Here is a 5,472-nt window from a genome sequence, read left to right on the forward strand (position 1 = left end):
CTCGTAGCTTGACCTATCTGAGTGTGCCCTGAGAACGAGATATGTGCAGCTCCTATCGGGATTTGTCGGCACATTCGGGCGGTGTTGCTGGTCTTGCCCTGTCAAAGTGTCTTGAGTTACTGAGATACCGAGTCTGATCGGAACGTCTTGGGAGGAGGTCTATTCCTTCGTTGACTGTGAGAGCTTGTCATAGGCTAAGTTGGGACTCCCCTGCAGGGACTTGAACTTTCGAAAGCCGTGCCCGCGGTTATGGGCAGATGAGAATTTGTTAACGTCCGGTTGTAGATAACTTGAACCTTAATTTAATTAAAATGAATCAACTGAGTGTGTTACCGTGATGGCCTCTTCTCGGCGGAGTCCGGGAAGTGGACACGGTGTTGGAGTAATGTTTGCGCAGGTTGCTCTCTAGTTTCTCGCTCGCGCTTTGCCTCCTCTTCTCGCTTTCCTTTCCGAATAAGTTAGCCACGATACTTGCTAGTCGCTTGCTACAGCTCCACTCATATTTTACCTTGCCTTACCTATAAGCTTAAATAGTCTTGATCGCGAGGGTGCGAGATTGCTGAGTCCCTGTGGCTCACAGATTACTATTACACCAGATGCAGGGCCTGATGATTCCGCTCCAGGAGACGCGTACGAGCTCAAGTGGGAGTTCGACGAAGATTCTCAATGTTACTATGTTTCCTTTCCCGATGATCAGTAGTGGTGCCCAGTTGGGGGTGAACGGGGCCGTGTCGCATGTTGGGTTCTCTTTCATTTTGGCGCCGTAGTCGGGCCATGAGTGTTTGGATGATGTAATGTTATTTATGTACTTGATTGACATGGCGAGTGTAAGCCAACTATGTTATCTCCCCTTTATTATTTACATTACATGGGATGTTTGTGAAGATTGCCTAACTTGCGACATATGCCTTCAATGCGATTATGTCTCTAAGTCGTGCCTCGACACATGGGAGCTATAGTCGCATCGAGGGTGTTACAGTTATTCTGTGTGAGTGTGCTGTTCTGTGTGGCAGTGGGCATACTAACTCACATGCAAAATTTCAGGCCATTCTGAAGATGTCAAAAAATTGACCTCCTTCTCCGTAGACCGTTCGTGTAGGAGAAAAGGCGGGTGCATGGCGCCGAAGTTGACGCGGGCGCGGGTCGAGCGCGCCTCGCCGCGGTGGTACAGCTCAAAGCCGTACCCCGGCGGAGCTGGCACGGCGCCGGCGACCGCCTGCGCGCGGTACGGCGCGACCACCTCCCCGAAGGTGCGCCCATCCCAGAGCTGATGTCGCCGCGCGTGGTTGTGCTTCGTGGGCAGGCGCGGGCCGGCGTAGGCGTGGAGGCGGCGCAGGTGATCATCGGCGAGGCGGTCCGCCCAGCCGGGGTTGTTGGGGACGTACTGGGGGTCGGCGAGCTCCTCCGGCGATAGGCGAGCCCTGTACAGGCCGACGGCGCGGGCGAAGAGGTGGGTGCCAACCTCAGGCACCGACGCCACAGGAACGCCATCGACGCTCAGGCGCCACCTCGCCGGCAGGCGCACGTCGGGCGCGGCGGGGATGACGAAGTGGGCGAGCTCCTCCGCCTCCTCAAGCGTCAAGTTGGGGCGTGCCTTCGCCGGCGAGAGGAATAGGTTGTTGGTGATCGTAGCAGAAATTCAAAATTTTCTATGCATCACCAAGATCAATCTATGGAGTAATCTAGCAACGAGGGAAGGAGAGTGCATCTACATACCCTTGTAGATCGCTAAGCGGAAGCGTTCAAGTGAACGGGGTTGATGGAGTCATACTCGTCGTGATCCAAATCACCGATGATCCTAGTGCCGAACGGACGGCACCTCCGCGTTCAACACACGTACAGCCCGGTGACGTCTCCTACGCCTTGATCCAGCAAGGGGAGAAGGAGAGGTTGGGGAAGACTCCATCCAACAGCAGCACGGCGGCGTGGTGGTGGTGGAGGAGCGCGGGACTCCAGCAGGGCTTCGCCAAGCACTACGAGAGACGAGGAGGAAGAGGGGTAGGGCTGCGCCAACAGGGAGATTGAATCGTGTGTTGGGCTGTCCCTTTGCCTCCACTATATATAGGGGGAGAGGGAGGGCTGCGCCCCCACCTAGGGTTCCCACCCCAAGGGGTGCGGCAGCCCTAGATCCCATCTAGGGTGGCGGCCACAAGGGGGAGAGGGGGAGGCGCACCTAGGGTGGGCCTTAGGGCCCATCTGCCCTAGGGTTTGCCCCCTTCCCCTCTTGGAGGCGTCTTAGGCCTTGGTGGGAGGCGCCCCAACCCACCTAGGGGCTGGTCCCTTCCCACTATTGGCCCACGTAGGCCTTCGGGGCTGGTGGCCCCACCTGGTGGACCTCCGGACCCCTTCGGTGGTCCCGGTACACTACTGGTGATGCCCGGAACAATTCCGGTGGCCAAAACCATACTTCCTATATATCAATCTTTATCTCCGGACCATTCCGGAACTCCTTGTGACGTCCGGGATCTCATTCGGGACTCTGAACAACATTCGGTAACCGCATACATACTTTCCCTATAACCCTAGCGTCATCGAACCTTAAGTGTGCAGACCCTACAGGTTCGGGAGTCATGCAGACATGACCGAGACAACTCTCCGGTCAATAACCAACAGCGGGATCTGGATACCCATGTTGGCTCCCACATGTTCCACGATGATCTCATCGGATGAACCACGATGTCAAGGATTTAATCAATCCCGTATACAATTCCCTTTGTCTAGCGGTACGATACTTGCCCGAGATTCGATCGTCGGTATCCCGATACCTTGTTCAATCTTGTTACTGGCAAGTCTCTTTACTCGTTCCGTAACACATCATCCCGTGATCAACTCCTTGGTCACATTGTGCACATTATGATGATGTCCTACCGAGTGGGCCCAGAGATACCTCTCCGTTTACACGGAGTGACAAATCCCAGTCTCGATTCGTGCCAACCCAACAGACACTTTCAGAGATACCTGTAGTGTATCTTTATAGCCACCCAGTTACGTTGTGACGTTTGGCACACCCAAAGCACTCCTACGGTATCCGAGAGTTGCACAATCTCATGGTCTAAGGAAATGATACTTGACATTAGAAAAGCTTTAGCAAACGAACTACACGATCTTGTGCTAGGCTTAGGATTGGGTCTTGTCCATCACATCATTCTCCTAATGATGTGATCCCGTTATCAACGACATCCAATGTCCATGGTCAGGAAACCGTAACCATCTATTGATCAACGAGCTAATCAACTAGAGGCTTAGTAGGGACATGGTGTTGTCTATGTATCCACACATGTATCTGAGTTTCCTATCAATACAATTCTAGCATGGATAATAAACGATTATCAGGAACAATGAAATATAATAATAATAACTAATTTATTATTGCCTCTAGGGCATATTTCCAACAAAGGTACGGCGCGCGAGGGGAGAAGGGCGTAAGAGGGCGACGCCGGCGACAGGGGAAGAAGGCGAGGCGAGGCAATGGTGGTGTGCGAGCCGACGGAGGGCGCGAGGCACTCTTTATAGGGCATAGTGGTGGGTGGGTGGGGTGCCGGCGATCAATGTCGGGGGGCAGCTGAGCGGGCGGTCAAGGGCACAGAATGGCAGGCGGCGGCGTGTGAATCGGCGCCGGCGATTAATGCCTGGTACGCGAGGGGGCGGCGTGCGCGGGCGGTCAAGCGGTGGCATGCGCAGGCGCGCGGCAGGCGGTGGCGTGTAAATCCGCGCCGCCCGCGGACCGACACCGGCGTTAATGGATTCGCCTAATCCGCGCCGAATTAATGGATTGGGGTTTAGTACGTGTGGGCCCGCCCTCCTCCTCACGCGGCGTACACCGCCCACGTACGGGCGTACAGCGGGCCGTACGGACACGCGCCTCGCTACGCCGCGGTACGCCTCCCTCACCTGAATTTCCCATTCTATCCCTACTCACTTATTCTCACGAAAGGGTATCTTTTAATCTGGACCGTTGATGTGTTCAGGGGAGTTGTACCGAAGAAGAAGTGGACGAGAAAATACGAGGATTTTTAATTTCTTTTTGTCTGCAAAAAAGAGCAACGAATTGAAACCGTTGGATGCTTAACATGCGGTGCGGAGCATGGATGCATGGGATCAAAAGGACGGGTGAAGGCAAGCCTGGTCCATGTCCTTGGGTGATTAAGTGGAAACTTTTTTCGGGTAATTAAGTGGAAATTTAAATACAAGGATTTGATGAGGCACACACACAAGCATCAAGCTCGCTTTGGACGACGGTAATAAGGAGAAAATCGTATAGCAGTGTTAGAAAAATGAAAATAGCATTTGACGCATTATAAAAATTGAAAATACATGAATGTTTATGTGCAAACAAATTACATTTTTTTAAATAACCTGATTGATCGAACGTTCAATGGTGCAAAACGGAATACACGACACTCCAAGAACGAAGATACATGAATGTTTTTTGTGCGACCAAATTATATCTTTTTTTCAAAAAACAGCCTGATTGATCAAGCGCCGTTGTTGTAACCCGAATTCAAGACCCTGCAAATGTTGCTGCAAGCGGGATGCAACACTCCAAGACCGAATGTCCTATGCATCTAGCGGAAGCATGCCAATCAACGTCAGTTGCCATTATCTTCTTTTACTGGAAAAGCCGGACTGCTGTGTTGCAAAGCCGACTATGCATTCGCTACAAGGACGGTCGGTAGTATTTCAAGTCAGAAGGATGATGTTGCAAAGCCGACCACATGAATGCTGCAAGGATGACCGACATTGACCCAAAGTCGACCGCATGTCCTTGTGAGGTCAATTAGTGTTGCTGCAAATGCTACGTGTCTATAAAGCTAATTAAGTGCAGGTTTCAATATTTTGAAGAAGTTTCCTTATCATCGAAGTTAGTAAGGATCATTTTGTGATTAAGAAGCAGTTGATATACATTTTGTCTACACCTCAGCGTGAGCCTCCCTGCCATGGCACAATCTAATGCTATCATACCATGCCGGTGACTGTTTTGATGAACCCGCCAATTTCTCCCCCGTTACAATGCACGGACCTTTTGCTAGTCTTTTAAAAAGAAAATAGGGACCTTCCAAAAGACCACACAGCACACGCGTCAATAAACGAGAGCACACAACATGTCAATGTCAACAATAAACAAAACATGACCGCAAGAAAAATAAACTCGATGACACCCTAGAAGGCCATCACGCACACGCGTCAATCATAGAAACAAGGTAAAAAAAATCTGAAAAAACCAGAAAAATTGAACCCTTACGGGCCTAGTCTTCTTAGTATTGAAATCTTATAAAAAAGACATAGTAATATTTAGGAACGGAGGCAGTAGTTGCTGGAACGATACATTCATCATCCCCGAGGTGTTTTATTTTGTCTCAGCACTGCACTCAAAGGTTGCACATAGACCCGGCTAAGTGCAGATGCGAAAACGAATCAGGAAATTATGTACAAGCAGTTGCATAATCACCTGGCGATACAGAGGTCCTCCTC

General features: G+C 51.2%; 1 protein-coding gene across 1 annotated transcript in view; it reads right to left on the reverse strand.

The window, feature by feature from the left end:
* Window positions 1-1,069: 1,069 nt before the first annotated feature.
* The window catches only part of LOC119268213 (IAA-amino acid hydrolase ILR1-like 1), a 10,108-nt gene continuing 5,705 nt past the window's right edge, over window positions 1,070-5,472 (reverse strand). Inside the window, exons 6-7 of the mRNA XM_037549789.1 lie at window positions 4,826-4,831; window positions 1,070-1,082 (exon numbers count right to left, since the gene is read on the reverse strand). The gene's annotated coding sequence lies outside the window, so the exon portion shown is untranslated. The remainder of the gene's footprint in view (window positions 1,083-4,825; window positions 4,832-5,472) is intronic.

The sequence above is a fragment of the Triticum dicoccoides genome, chromosome 3A (genome assembly GCF_002162155.2).
Source record: "Triticum dicoccoides isolate Atlit2015 ecotype Zavitan chromosome 3A, WEW_v2.0, whole genome shotgun sequence".
Taxonomy (NCBI): domain Eukaryota; kingdom Viridiplantae; phylum Streptophyta; class Magnoliopsida; order Poales; family Poaceae; genus Triticum; species Triticum dicoccoides.